The following is a 16,542-nucleotide window of genomic DNA, read 5'->3' on the forward strand; positions in this document are numbered from 1 at the left end:
ATATCTAGATGAGAACTGAGCGAGATTAGTATATAGTGTGATGTGTTAACCTTGGCTCATTCGAGGCTGGAGCAGTGAAGTAGGCTGCATCGCCGACTGTGCACATGAATCAGATTATGAGCAGCAGAGCAGGGAAAGTAGAGGCAGACGGACGGCGGCGGCGCCTAGCTAATCCCAGGTTTTTTTAGGGATACCTAATCCCAGATACACGCTAATCACAGGAGAACGTGGCTTACAGGAGACTAGAGCGGAAGGCTAACTAGCCAACGATCCGGGCGGTAATGGGCTTTTACATGGGCTTTATTTTTTTCTTTTCCAAAATACACGTTGAGATAGGGGGGGGGGGGGGGGCAAGTAGGTGTGCGCGTGCGATTATATCGCTAGTTACATGTACCTGTTTCATGTTCGTCCCCTGCTCGTCCCCCCTGGCTCCGCCACCGCAGTAATGCTACACGTACGGATATTTACAGGCTGAGACTAATTACAGGCTGACATGGCATGGTTTGATTGGCAAGAAGGGGAGAAAGCGGGGCCACCCCAGTGAAAATCAGGAAGGCCGAAGAGAATTAGCCAAGGGCTTCCGTAACTTGCCTGTAATAGGCCCGTAGGTCTAGGATTATTGCTCCGCCACTGTTGGTGTGTAAGGCAAATGAGTTTTAATTAAGGGGTTTGCCAAGGAACGAAGAAGTATTAGGTTGTAGTATTCGTTTGTGTGACAATCTTTGAATAGTCTCTTAAATGAGTTTGCCTCACAGGTTTGGGCTGTTGCGTTGTAAGGTTGTTCTTTCCGATGCTTAGACCTCACAAAAAAATACCCCAATGTCATGGCCGTTGAGGCCAGCTGGTATACATCATTCATGTTCAAGGTGATGCTGATGGGCGCACCGTTCCACAAGCCGTGTTGTGAGTTGTGAAGTTGGCGAGTGCACGTACTCGTTCAGTCTACTTCAAAAAGACAAATTAGGTTGCTCGATTATCCCAACACCCATGCTTTGGTATATAACCCCCTTAAACATATTGATAGCTGAGATTAAACCATATATACATGCATCTTCATAACAAAGGACATAATGGTCATATTTAAAAAACCTATTCGCCCACTCATCTGTGACGGTATGCGCCTGTGTACGTATAGTACTATAAAATAAAATTGAACCAGCAAACTATAAAATAAATAGGCAGTGAATCTACTTAGCGAACTGACCCATGCCCTCACTCAAGGGCTTGCAAGTCGTAACCACTACACCAGTCCAAGTTATGTGATACAATACCAAAAAAAATTCCTTTTGTAGTCGTATACATTGGTAGAAAACATGCCTTATTTGGCCCAGAGAATTAGTCCCGGTCGGGTTTAATGTGATCATTAGTCCCGGTTTCAAGGGCTTGTAGCGGTCAGGGGCACGGACACCATTAGTCCCGGTTCAATAAGGACCTCTAGTCCCGATTGGTTATACCAACCGGGACTAAAGGGGTGGTGGCAGGCTGGCATCAAACTGGGCCCCTACGAGCCCCTTTAGTCCCGGTGGGTATCACCAACCGGGACTAGAGGTGGACCTTTAGTCCCGGTTTGTATCACCAACCGGTACTAGAGACATCCCTATATAAACCCCTGCTTCTTCTAGCCCGAGCCCGAGCAAGACTTACTCCTTTCTCCTCTTTGTTTTCCTTCCCCTACCTCGAGCTCATCCTCCATTTTTGCCAAGATTTGAGACACTCCATCGATCCAAGGGTTCTAAAATATTAGCAACTTCGTCTTTTCATCTCTCATTGCTAGTTTAGCTCGTTTCATACTCTATAAGTATAGTCATTTGTGGGTTTTAGTTTGAGAGTAATTATGTGGGAGTTTATTTGATTTATATGCATTTTGAGCTCAAAGTAACTTCTTAGTTTGCATATGTGTAGGTGAGGTTTACTTGGTGCCTTCCCGTCCCCGTCCTCACCGCCCACGCCGTCTCGTCGCCGTGACCACCTTGCTGAGGCTCTTGTTCTTATCATTTTTGTAAAATAAAAAAATCTTGTTTGTATGATTTAGATAGTTGCTTGTATAATTTTCTTACTTGTATGATTGTTTGTTATATATAGTGCCATGGTTTTGATATCCATCCCCGTCGGCCCTCGTCCGGTTTATGATTCGGATGTGGTATATTATCTTTCATAACTATTTGTTTCATTTCGTGTTTATGATAATTATGCCCATCAAGTTAACATAGATATTTTTATCTAAGAGGTATGTGAACCGAAAATTGCGACCGGCCATCTTGTTGAGAAGTTAAATTTAGTTGAAAAAGAAAAGGATTATTTGAAAGAAAAATCAAAAATAATTAAAGAAGAGAAGATGAAATTGGAGTTGTTTGTTGCCGATGTCGCCGATGATCAAAAGATCATGATGGATGCAATGCGCTTGAAGATTAGAAAAATTAGAAAATATACCATTAATAAAGAGGCTTGGTATCATTATGTTGTTGGATCAATTATTACCTTAGTTGGGATTTTGATCGTATTTGTTGTTGCATTTAAATGCTTTATCTAGATAGTTGTGTGTTGTTTTATGAGAAGTATGTATGAACTTGCATTAATTTGGTCTTCTTGATGTTGTGGAATGAAGATGAGCCGGCAATGGATGTACGATGGCCGACGCTCTCCCTAGTTCATTAATGGTGTGCATAGTTTTCTGCCTGTGGCTGAGGTAAACAAACGTAATGGTTTATGTGCTGTCCATGTGGTGTCTGTAAGAATGATATGAATTACTCAGCCTCGAAAATCATTCACACCCACCTACTTAAGTACGGTTTCATGTCCGGCTATAATTGTTGGACAAAGCACAGAGAACAAGGGGTTATGATGGAAGACAATGAAGAAGAAGAGGATGATGACAACTATCCTATGTTCCCTGAATACAGTGATACTGCAACGGGGTAAGCTGAAGATCAAGAGGCATCAAATGAGCATGCTGATGATCTTCGTCGGGCCATTGCTGATGCAAAGGGAAACCGCGCTAGTGAAACTGAGAGGTTGAAGTTGCAGCGTATGTTAGAGGATCATAAAAAATTGTTGTACCCAAATTGAGAAGATGACAAGAAAAAGATGGGTGCCACACTAGAATTGCTGCAATGGAAGACATAGAATGGTGTATCTGACCAGGGATTTGAAAAGTTGCTGAATATGTTAAAGAAGAAGCTTCCAAAGCACAACGAATTTCCTGATAGTACGTATGAAGCAAAGAAGGTTGTCTGCCCTCTAGGATTATAGGTGTAGAAGATACATGCATGCCCTAATGACTGCATCCTCTACCGCGGTGAGGAGTATGAGCATTTGAATGCAAGCCGGGTATGCGGTGCATTGCGCTATAAGATCAGCCGCGATGACCCTGGTGATGTTGAGGGTGAGCACCCTGGGAAGAGGGTTCCTGCCAAGGTGATGTGGTATGCTCCTATAATACCATGGTTGAAACGTCTGTTCCAAAATAAAGAGCATGCCGAGTTGTTGCGATGGAACAAAGAAGAGGTAAGAAAGACCGGATGTTGAGAGTACCTGCTGATGGGTCGCAGTGGAGAAAAATCGAGAGAAAGTGGTCAGAGTTTGCAAATGACACAAGGAACTTATGATTTGGTATAAGTGCAGATGGCATTAATCCTGTCGGGGAGTAGAGCAGCAATCATAGCACCTGGCCTATGACTCTATGTATCTATAAACTTCCTCCTTGATTGTGCATGAAGCTGAAGTACATTATGATGCCAGTGCTCATCCAAGACCCTAAGCAACCCGACAATGACATTGATGTGTACCTAAGGCCATTAGTTGAAGAACTTTTACAATTGTGGGATATAAAAGGTGTATATGTGTGGGATGAGCACAAACAACAGTAATTTAACCTACAAGCGTTGTTGTTTGTAACCATCAATGTTTGGCCTGCTCTTAGTAACCTTTCAGGACAGACAAACAAGGGATACAATGCATGCACGCACTGTTTAGATGAGACTGAAAGCATATATTTGGATAAATGTAAGAAGAATGTGTACCTGGAACATCGTTGATTTCTTCCGATCAGGCATACCGTAAGAAAGAAAGGAAAGCATTTCAAAGGTGAGGCAGATCACTGGAAGAAGCCTGACCACCGTACTAGTCATCATATACTTCATATGGTTAAGGATTTAAAAGTAATCTTTGGAAAGGGTTCTGGCGGACAATCTGTTCTGAATGACGATGACGGACACACACCCATGTGGAAGTAGAAATCTATAATTTGGGATCTACCCTGTCGGAAAGTCCTAGAGGTCCGCTCTCTAATCGACGTGATGCACATGAAGAAGAATCTTTGCGTGAACCTGCTAGGCTTCTTGGGCGTGTATGGGAAGACAAAAGATACACTGGAGGCACAGGAGGACCAGCAACATATGAACGAAAAAGACGGCTTGCACCCAAAGTAGTATGAAGGTCCTGCTGGGGAACGTAGTAATTTCAAAAAAAATCCTACGCACACACAAGATCATGGTGATGTATAGCAACGAGAGGGGAGAGTGTGTCCACGTACCCTCGTAGACCGAAAGCGGAAGCGTTAACACAACGCGGTTGATGTAGTCGTACGTCTTCACGATCCGACGGATCAAGTACCGAACGTACGGCACCTCCGAGTTCAGCACACATTCAGTTCGATGACGTCCCTCGAACTACGACCCAGCCGAGCTATGAGGGAGAGTTCCATCAGCACGACGGTGTGGTGACGATGATGATGTTCTACCGACGCAGGGCTTCGCCTAAGCACCGCTATGATATTATCGAGGTGGATTATGGTGGAGGGGGGCACCGCACACTGCTAAGAGATCAAGAGATCAATTGTTGTGTCTATAGGTGCCCCATGCCCCCGTATATAAAGGAGCAAGGGGGGAGAGGCGGCCGGCCAGGAGGAGGCGCGCCAGGGAGGAGTCCTACTCCCACCGGGAGTAGGACTCCCTCCTTTCCTAGTTGGAGTAGGAGAAGGGGGAAGGGGGAAGGAGGAGGGAGAGAGGAAGGAAAGGGGGGCGCCACCCCCCTCCTTTTCCAATTCGGACTAGAGGGGGAGGGGGCGCGCGGCCTGTCCTGGCCGCCCCTCCTCTTCTCCACTAAGGCCCATCTTGGCCCATTAAACCCCCGGGGGGGGGGGGTTCCGGTAACCCCCGGTACTCCGGTAAAATCCCGATTTCACCCGGAACACTTCCGATATCCAAATATAGGCTTCCAATATATCAATATTTATGTCTCAACCATTTCAAGACTCCTCGTTATGTCCGTGATCACATCCGAGACTCCGAACTACCTTCGGTACATCAAAACACATAAACTCATAATATAACCGTCATCAAACTTTAAGCGTGCGGACCCTACGGGTTCGAGAACTATGTAGACATGACCGAGACATGTCTCCGGTCAATAACCAATAGAGGAACTTGGATGCTCATATTGGCTCCCACATATTCTACGTAGATCTTTATCCGTCAAACCGCATAACAACATACGTTGTTCCCTTTGTCATCGATATGTTTACTTGCCCGAGATTCGATCATCGGTATCTCAATACCTAGTTCAATCTCATTACCGGCAAGTCTCTTTAGTCGTTCCATAATACATCATCCCGCAACTAACTCATTAGTTGCAATGCTTGCAAGGCTTATAGTGATGTGCATTACTGAGTGGGCCCAGAGATACCTCTCCGACAATCGGAGTGACAAATCCTAATCTCGAAATACGCAACCCAACAAGTACCTTCGGAGACACCTGTAGAGCACCTTTATAATCACCCATTTACGTTGTGACGTTTGGTAGCACACAAAGTGTTCCTCCCGTAAACGGGAGTTGCATAATCTCATAGGAACATGTATAAGTCATGAAGAAAGTAATAGCAGAATACTAAACGATCGAGTGCTAAGCTAACAGAATGGGTCAAGTCAATCACATCATTCTCCTAATGATGTGATCCCGTTAATCAAATGACAACTCATGTCAATGGCTAAGAAACATAACCATGTTTGATCAACGAGCTAGTCAAGTAGAGGCATACTAGTGACACTCTGTTTGTCTATGTATTCACACAAGTATTATGTTTCCAGTTAATACAATTCTAGCATGAATAATAAACATTTATCATGATATAAGGAAATAAATAATAACTTTATTATTGCCTCTAGGGAATATTTCCTTCAGTCTCCCACTTGCACTAGAGTCAATAATCTAGATTACACAGTAATGATTCTAACACCCATGGAGCCTTGGTGCTGATCATGTTTTGCTCATGGAAGAGGCTTAGTCAACGGGTCTGCAACATTCAGATCCATATGTATCTTGCAAATTTCTATGTCTCCCACCTGGACTTGATCCCGGATGGGATTGAAGCGTCTCTTGATGTGCTTGGTTCTCTTGTGAAATCTGGATTCCTTTGCCAAGGCAATTGCACCAGTATTGTCACAAAAGATTTTCATTGGACCCGATGCACTAGGTATGACACTGATACGTCTTCGTCGTATCTACTTTTCCAAACACTTTTGCCCTTGTTTTGGACTCTAACTTGCATGATTTGAATGGAACTAACCCGGACTGACGCTGTTTTCAGCAGAATTGTCATGATGTTGTTTTATGTGCAGAAAACAAAAGTTCTCGGAATGACCTGAAACTCCACAGAATATCTTATAAAAAATAATAAAAATCCTCGCCAAAGATGAAGACCAGGGGGCCCACACCCTGTCCACGAGGGTGGGGGGCATGCCCCCCTACCTCATGGGCCCCCTGGAGACCTTCCGACGCCAACTCCAACTCTATATATTTGCTTTCGGGGAGAAAAAAATAAGGGAGAAGAAATCATCGCATTTTACGATACTGAGCAAACCTCTCGGGAGGGCTGATCTGGATTCCTTTCGGGGCTCCGGAGAGGGGGATTCGCCGCCGTCGTCATCATCAACCATCCTCCATCATCAATTTCATGATGCTCACCGCCGTGCGTGAGTAATTCCATCGTAGGCTTGCTGGACGGTGATGGGTTGGATGAGATCTATCATGTAATCGAGTTAGTTTTGTTAGGGTTTGATCCCTAGTATCCACTATGTTCTGAGATTGATGTTGCTATGACTTTGCTATGCTTAATGCTTTTCACTAGGGCCTGAGTGCCATGATTTCAGATCTGAACCTATTATGTTTTCATGAATATATGTGAGTTCTTGATCCTATCTTGCAAGTCTATAGTCACCTACTATGTGTTATGATCCAGCAACCCCGAAGTGACAATAATCGGGACCACTCCCGGTGATGACCATAGTTTGAGGAGTTCATGTATTCACTATGTGCTATTGCTTTGTTCCGGTTCTCTATTAAAAGGAGGCCTTAATATCCCTTAGTTTCCATTAGGACCTGATACGTCCATTTTACATCAAGCTTTTATATCGATATTTATCGCATTATGGGCTGTTATTTCACGTTATGTCACAATACTTATGGCTATTCTCTCTTATTTTACAAGGTTTACATGAAGAGGGAGAATGCCGGCAGGTTGAATTATAGGCTGGAAAAGGAGCAGATATTAGAGACCTATTCTTCGCAACTCCAAAAGTCCTTAAACTCCACGGAATATCTTAAAATAAATAAATAAAAATTGTCGCCAAAGATGAAGGCCAGGGGGCCCACACCCTACTCACGAGGGTGGGGGGCGCCCCCCCCCTCCTAGGGCGCGCCCCCTACCTCGTGGGCCCCCTAGTGGCTCTCCGACGCCCATCTTCTCCTATATGAAGTCTTTCCTCAAGAAAAAAACTAGAAGCAATCTTTCAGGACGAGACTCCGCCGCCACGAGGCGGAACCTTGGTGGAACCAATCTAGAGCTCCGGCAGAGCTGTTCTGCCAGGGATACTTCCCTCCAGGAGGGGGAAATCATCGCCATCGTCATCACCAACGCTCCTCTCATCGGGAGAGGGCAATCTCCATCAACATCTTCACCAGCACCATCTCATCTCCAAACCCTAGTTCATCTCTTGTATCCAATTCCTGTCTCCAAGTACGGGATTGGTGCTAGTAGGTTGCTAGTAGTGTTGATTACTCCTTGTAGTTGATGCTAGTTGGTTTATTTGGTGGAAGATCATATGTTCAGATCCTTTATGCATATTATGACCCCTATGATTATGAACATGAATATGCTTTTTGAGTAGTTACGTTTGTTCCTGAGGACAAGGGAGAAGTCTTGCTATTAGTAGTCATGTGAATTTGGTATTCGTTCGATATTTTGATGAGATGTATGTTGTCTAGCCTCTAGTGGTGTTATGTGAACGTCGACTACATAACACTTCACCATTATTTGGGCCTAGAGGAAGGCATTGGGAAGTAATAAGTAGATGATGGGTTGCTAGAGTGACAAAAGCTTAAACCCTAGTTTATGCGTTTCTTAGTAAGGGGCTGATTTGGATCCATATGTTTCATGCTATGGTTAGGTTTACCTTAATACTTTTGTTGTAGTTGCGGATGCTTGCAATAGAGGTTAATCATAAGTGGGATGCTTGTTCAAGTAAGAACAGCACCCAAGCACCGGTCCACCCACATATCAAATTATCAAAGTACCAAACGCGAATCATATGAACGTGATGAAAACTAGCTTGACGATATTCCCATGTGTCCTCGGGAGCGCTTTTCCTTATATAAGAGTTTGTTCCGGCTTGTCCTTCGCTACAAAAAGGATTGGGCCACCCTTCTTCACTTTATTTACTTTTGTTACTTGTTGCTCGTTACAATTTATCTTGTCACAAAACTATCTGTTACCACTTATTTCAGTACTTGCAGAGAATACTTTGCTGAAAACCGCTTATCATTTCCTTCTGCTCCTCGTTGGGTTCGACACTCTTACTTATCGAAAGGACTACGATAGATCCCCTATACTTGTGGGTCATCAAGACTCTTTTCTGGCGCCGTTGCCGGGGAGTGAAGCGCCTTTGGTAGGTGGAACTTGGTAAGGAAAATTTTATATAGTGTGCTGAAATTTACTGTCACTTGTTACTATGGAAAGTAATCCTCTGAGGGGCTTGTTCGGGCTATCTTCACCCCGTCCAGTAGAGCAAAGAGTTGCTCCTCAACCTACTGAACCTATTGAGAATGAAACTCCTTTTGAATTCCCTTCGGGTATGATGGAAAAACTGCTAGCTAATCCTTTTACAGGAGATGGAACAAAGCATCCTGATGAGCACTTAATATATGTGGATGAAGTTTGTGGATTATTTAAGCTTGCAGGTATATCCGATGATGTTGCTAAGAAGAAGGTCTTCCCTTTATCTTTGAAGGGAGACGCATTGACATGGTATAGGCTATGTGATGATACGAGATCATGGAACTATAAAAGATTGAAATTGGAATTTCATCAAAAGTATTACCCTATGCATCTTGTTCATCATGATCGCAATTATATATATATAATTTTTGGCGTCGCGATGGAGAAAGCATCGCTCAAGCTTGGGGGAGGCTTAAATCAATGTTATATTCATGCCCCAATCATGAGCTCTCAAGAGTGACAATTATTCAAAAAATTTATGCTCGGCTTTCTGAAAATAATCGCACCATGCTCGATACTTCTTGTGCTGGCTCTTTTATGATGAAGCATATTGAATTTAGATGGGATTTATTGGATAGAATTAAACGCAACTCTGAAGATTGGGATCTCAACGAAGGTAAGGAGTCAGGTATGACACCTAAGTTTGATTGTGTTAAATCTTTTATGGATACCGATATTTTCCGTAAGTTTAGCACTAAATATGGACTTGACTCTGAGATAGTAGCTTCTTTCTGTGAATCTTTTGCTACTTATGTTGATCTCCCCAAGGAGAAGCGGTTTAAATATCATCCTCCCATAGAAGTAAAAGTAGCTGCACCTATTAAAGTTGAAGAAAAGACTGTCACTTATAATGATCCTATTGTTCCTACTTCTTATGTTGAGAAACCACCTTTCCCTGTTAGAATAAAGGATCATGCTAAAACTTCAACTGTGCTTCGTAAAAGCAATATTAGAACTTATACACCCTCTGAGCAAGTTAAAGTAGAACCTAATATTGCTATTGTTAAAGATCTCTTGTCTGATAATATTGATGGGCATGTTATTCAGTTCTGCGGTGAAACTGCTAGAATTGCTAAACCTTGTGCTAAAGATAAACATAGACCTGTGGTAGGAGTGCCTGTTATTTCTGTTAAAATAGGAGATCATTGTTATCATGGCTTATGTGACATGGGTGCTAGTGCTAGTGCAATACCCATTGATTTATACAAAGAAATTATGCATGATATTGCACCAATTGAGTTAGAAGAAATTGATGTCACAATTAAACTTGCCAATAGGGATACTATATCACCAGTGGGAATTGTTGGAGATGTTGAAGTCTTGTGTGGGAAAACTAAATATCCTGCTGATTTTCTTGTTCTTGGTTCCCCTCAAGATAGCTTTTGTCCCATTATATTTGGTAGACCCTTCTTGAATACTGTTAATGCTACCATAGATTGCACAAAGAATGTTGTTACTATTGGCTTGGATGATATGATTCATGAGTTTAACTTCTCTAAATTTAGTAAGCAACATCGTGAGGAAGAATTGCCTAGTAAGGATGATATTATTGGTCTTGCTTCTATTGCTGTACCTCCTAGTGATCCTTTAGAACATTATTTGCTAGACCATGAAAATGATATGTTCATGAATGAAAGAAGGGAAATAGATGAAGTATTCTTTAAACAGGAACCTATTCTAAAACACAATTTGCCTGTTGAAATCCTAGGGGATCCTCCTCCGCCCAAGGGTGATCCCGTGTTTGAGCTTAAACCGTTGCCTGATAATCTTAACTATGCTTATCTTGATGAAAAGAAGATATATCCTGTTATTATTAGTGCTAACCTTTCAGAGCATGAAGAAGAAAGATTATTGGAAACTCTGAAGAAGCATTGTGCCGCTATTGGATATACTCTTGATGATTTTAAGGGCATTAGTCCCACTCTATGTCAACATAAAATAAATTTGGAAGCAGATGCCAAAGATGAAGGCCAGGGGGGCCACACCCTGCTCATGAGGGTGGGGGGCGCCCCCTACCTCGTGGGCCCCCTGGTGTCTCTCCGACGCCCATCTTCTCCTATATGAAGTCTTTCGTCGAGAAAAAACCAGAAGCAATCTTTCGGGACGAGACTCCACCGCCACGAGGTGGAACCTTGGCGAAACCAATCTAGAGCTCCAGCAGAGCTGTTCTGCCGGGGATACTTCCCTCCGGGAGGGGGAAATCATCGCCATCGTCATCACCAACACTCCTCTCATCGGGAGAGGGCAATTTCCATCAACATCTTCACCAGCACCATCTCATATCCAGACCCTAGTTCATCTCTTGTATCCAATTCCTGTCTCCAAGTCCGGGATTGGTGCTAGTAGGTTGCTAGTAGTGTTGATTACTCCTTGTAGTTGATGCTAGTTGGTTTATTTGGTGGAAGATCATATGTTCAGATCCTTTATGCATATTATGACCCCTCTGATTATGAACATGAATATGCTTTGTGAGTAGTTACGTTTGTTCCTGAGGACAAGGGAGAAGTCTTGCTATTAGTAGTCATGTGAATTTGGTATTCGTTCGATATTTTGATGAGATGTATGTTGTCTAGCCTCTAGTGGTGTTATGTGAACGTCGACTACATAATACTTCACCATTATTTCGGCCTAGAGGAAGGCATTGGGAAGTAATAAGTAGATGATGGGTTGCTAGAGTGACAGAAGCTTAAACCCTAGTTTATGCGTTGCTTCGTAAGGGGCTGATTTGGATCCATATGTTTCATGCTATGGTTAGGTTTACCTTAATACTTTTGTTGTAGTTGCAGATGCTTGCAATAGATGTTAATCATAAGTGGGATGCTTGTTCAAGTAAGAATAGCACCCAAGCAACGGTCCACCCACATATCAAATTATCAAAGTACCGAACGCGAATCATATGAACGTGATGAAAACTAGCTTGACGATATTCCCATGTGTCCTCGGGAGTGCTTTTCCTTATATAAGAGTTTGCTCCGGCTTGTCCTTTGCTAAAAAAAGGATTGGGCCACCTTGCTCACTTTATTTACTTTTATTAGTTGTTGCTCGTTACAAATTTATCTTGTCAGAAAACTATCTGTTACCACTTATTTCAGTACTTGCAGAGAATACCTTGTTGAAAACCGCTTATCATTTCCTTCTGCTCCTCGTTGGGTTCGACACTCTTACTTATCGAAAGGACTACGATAGATCCCCTATACTTGTGGGTCATCAGGACCCCATTGCCACGGGAGGGTAGGACAAAAGATGTCACGCAAGTTCTTTTCCATAAGCACGTATGACTATATTCGGAATACATGCCTACATTACATTGATGAATTGGAGCTAGTTCTGTGTCACCCTAGGTTATGACTGTTACATCATGAACCGCATCCGGCATAATTATCCATCACTGATCCGATGCCTACGAGCTTTCCATATACTGGTTTATGCTTATTTACTTTCCCGTTGCTATTGTTACCATCACTACAAAATACCAAAAATATTACTTTTGCTTCCTTTACTTTTGCTATTGTTACCACCACTATCATATTACGTTGCTACTAAACACTTTGCTGCAGATACTAAGTTTCCAGGTGTGGTTGAATTGACAACTCAGCTGCTAATACTTGAGAATATTCTTTGGCTCCCCTTGTGTTGAATCAATAAATTTGGGTTGAATACTCTACCCTCGAAAACTGTTGTGATCCCCTATACTTGTGGGTTATCAAGACCTTTTTCTGGCGCCGTTGTCGGGGAGCATAGCTCTATTCTTTGAGTCACTTGGTAAGGAACTGCCATCTAGCTCTGCACTTGATTCACCTTCTGTTATGAGTAAGCTTGCGACACCTAAACCTGCTTCTACTATTCATTCTGATATGTCGCATGTTATTGATGGTGCCACTTCTGCTATGCATGATACTTATGATGAAACTACTTCTATGCTTGATACTACTGTGCCCCTTAGTGAATTTCTTGATGAACAAATTGCTAGGGCTAGAGAGAAATAAATTATTGAATCTCATAATATTGATGAAAATGATGATGAGGATAGGCCTGTTATTCCTGAAGGTTATATTTTTGATACGGAATCTTCTGCCGCTATCTTAGCTTGCAATGATAACGATGAGCTTAGAAGGTTAATAGCTAAATGGAACAAAGAATCACTTAGAGATAAAATGAGGCCTGATCCTGCTTTTGCTACCTCACCTATTTGTGTTCCCGATAAGGATTATGAATTCTCTGTTGATCCTGATATAATTACTTTGGTTGAATCTGATCCTTTTGATGGTTATGAATCTGAAACTGTTGTGGCACATCTTACTAAATTAAATGATATAGCTACCCTATTAACTAATGATGAGAGATCTCGCTACTTTTATATCCTCAAAATATTTCTGTTCTCATTAAAGGGTGATGCTAAGATATGGTTTAATTCTCTTGATCCTGGTTGTGTGCGTAGTCCCCAGGATATGATTTATTACTTCTCTGCTAAATATTTCCCTGCTCATAAGAAACAAGCTGCTTTAAAGGAAATATACAACTTTGTGCAAATTAAAGAAGAGAGTCTCCCACAAGCTTGGGGGAGGCTTCTCAAGTTACTTAGTGCTTTGCCTGATCATCCTCTTAAGAAAAATGAAATACTTGATATCTTTTATAATGGACTAACCGATGCTTCCAGAGATTACCTGGATAGTTGTGATGGTTCTCTTTTCAGGGAAAGAACACCGGATGAAGCTGAAATTTTATTGAATGATATGTTGGAAAATGAAAATAATTGGGCACCTCCTGAGCCAGCTCCTGCTCAAATTACTGAGCCTATTCCTAAACCAACTCTGAAGAAGAGAGGTGTTCTATTTCTCAGTCCTGAAGATATGCAAGAGGCAAAGAAATCTATGAAAGAACAAGGTATTAAAGCTGAAAATGTTAAGAATTTACCACCTATTGAAGAAATACATGGTCTTAATTTACCGCCTGTTGAAGAAACATATGATCTTAATCCTTTATTTATTGAAGAACCTCCAGACCTTGATAACTTGACACAGGTAGTAAAGGTAAATTCTCTCTATAGATTTGACGAAGGTGATATTCCTCATTATAAGTCTGCCAGACAATGCTTTGATGAATTTGATAATTTTATTGTCAAACAAGAAAATTTTGATGCTTATTTTGGCAGACAATTGAAATACGGTTCCAATATGATTAAACACTTGGGTGATTATATGGCTAATATTAGAGGTGAACTTAAACTTGTTAGCAAACATGCTTCTATGGTTACCACTCAAGTAGAACAAGTACTTAAGCTCAAAAAGAATTGCTTGATGAAATGAATAGTAAGAAGAATGATTATGCTGTTAGAGTGGCTACTAGAACTGGTAGAATGACTCAGGGACCTTTGTATCCTGAAGGCCACCCTAAGAGAATTGAGCAAGATTCTCAGAGAAATAATATTGATGTACCTAGTTCTTCTAAAAGGAAGAAAAAGAAAAATGATAGGACTTTGCAAACTTCTAGTGAACCTATTGCTGAAACACCTGAGAATCCAAATGATATGTCTATGTCTGATGCTGAAACACAATCTGGCAATGAGCATGAACCTAATGAAAATTTTAATGATGATGTTCATGATGATGCTCAACCTAGTAATGATAATGATGTAGAGGTTGAACCTGCTGTTGATCTTGATAACCCACAATCAAAGAATCAACGTTATGATAAGAGAGACTTTGTTGCTAAGAAACATGGTAAAGAAAGAGAACCTTGGGTTCAGAAACCCATGCCTTTTCCTCCCAAACCATCCAAGAAAAAAGATGATGAGGATTTTGAGCGCTTTGCTGAAATGATTAGACCTATATTTTTGCATATGCGATTGACTGATATGCTCAAAACTAATCCTTATGCTAAGTATATGAAGGATATCATTACTAATAAAAGAAAGATACCGGAAGCTGAAATTTCCACCATGCTTTCTAATTATACTTTTAAGGGTGGAATACCAAAGAAACTTGGAGATCCAGGAGTACCCACTATACCATGCTCCATTAAAAGAAATTATGTTAAAACTGCTTTATGTGATCTTGGAGCCGGTGTTAGTGTTATGCCTCTCTCTTTATATCGTAGACTTGACTTCAATAAGTTTACACCTACTGAAATATCCTTGCAAATGGATGATAAATCAACTGCTATACCTGTCGGTATTTGTTAGGATGTGCCTGTTGTGGTTGCAAACGTTACTATTTTAACGGACTTTGTTATTCTTGATATTCCCGAGGATGATAGTATGTCTATTATTCTTGGAAGACCTTTTATGAATACTGCAGGGGCTGTTATTGATTGCACCAAAGGCAATGTCACTTTTCATGTTAATGGTAATGAGCATACAGTACACTTTCTGAGGAAACAACCTCAAGTTCATAGTATCAACTCTATTGGAAAAATTCCATCGGTTATATTTGGAGGTTTTGAATTTCCTCTTCCTACTATCAAGAAGAAATATGATATACTTAATATAGGGGATGTGCATATCCCCGTTGAGGTAACATAGTGTTATTCGAAATTTCTCCGGTTTCATGTTAATCGGAATGAGTTTGTTAACAAGACTTGATCAACCTTGTTAGTGGATTCTTTTTGATGAGCATGAGACGGATGAAACTAGAAGCACAAACTTCTGTACCCTCTTTATACTCTCTCTTATTTAGTTGAAATAAAGTAAAAATAGTATTTTTCTGTCTGTTTCCTGATTTATCCGTGCAATATAAAAATATCTTGAAAATAAAAGTCCTCAGAATGCCATGCCAATTTAATATGATTTTTTCGGGAATATTTGAGGATTTATAGTGCAAAAATTACCGCAGGGGGGGCTGCCACCTGGCCACGAGGGTGGAGGGCATGCCCTACCCCCCTAGGCGCGCCCCCCTACCTCGTGGGCCCACGGTGTCCCTCCTCCACTTATTCCTGCACCCATCCTCTTCTTCTTCCTCCCACAAATACGAATATCCAGCTCAAGCACGAGTTCTAGCTCTCTTTGCTGCAATTTTCGATCTCCTTGCTCAAAGCACCTCTCGCAAAACTGCTTTGGGAGATTGTTCCTTGGTATGTGACTCCTCCATTGGTCCAATTAGTTTTTGTTCTAGTGCTTCATTCTTTGCAAATTTGTGTTGCATAGGTGACCATGTTCTTGAGCCTGCATGTCAAATTTATATGGTTCCAAGTAGTTCTAATGCTTGATATAGGCTCTAGGCACTTGTAGGAGTAGTTTCTATTAATTTTATTGAAGTTGGTTCACTTTTATTTGAAGTTACTAAGAATTTCAGAATATTTCAGAAAATAATGAAGAGACTTTTGAGGGGCTCATCGAGCCGAAGCTCGAAGGAGAAACAAAATGAAGAAGCACAGAGGCCCAAATATAATTTTCCTCGTACCGTGGAGGTCCGGCCGTGTGAATGGCCTTCCGATGACTTCTTGAGAAGAGCTGGGATTTATGAGGATTTCTATTCATTAATTGAGAATGCCCGCCT

At 41.6% G+C, this 16,542-nt stretch overlaps 1 pseudogene; it reads left to right on the plus strand.

The window, feature by feature from the left end:
• The first annotated feature begins 824 nt into the window (after window positions 1–824).
• The window catches only part of LOC147993239 (uncharacterized), a 46,842-nt pseudogene continuing 31,124 nt past the window's right edge, over window positions 825–16,542 (plus strand).

The sequence above is a fragment of the Triticum urartu genome, chromosome 1A (genome assembly GCF_056163025.1).
Source record: "Triticum urartu cultivar PI428250 chromosome 1A, HENAU_Tu73, whole genome shotgun sequence".
In the NCBI taxonomy this organism is placed as follows: Eukaryota; Viridiplantae; Streptophyta; class Magnoliopsida; order Poales; family Poaceae; genus Triticum; species Triticum urartu.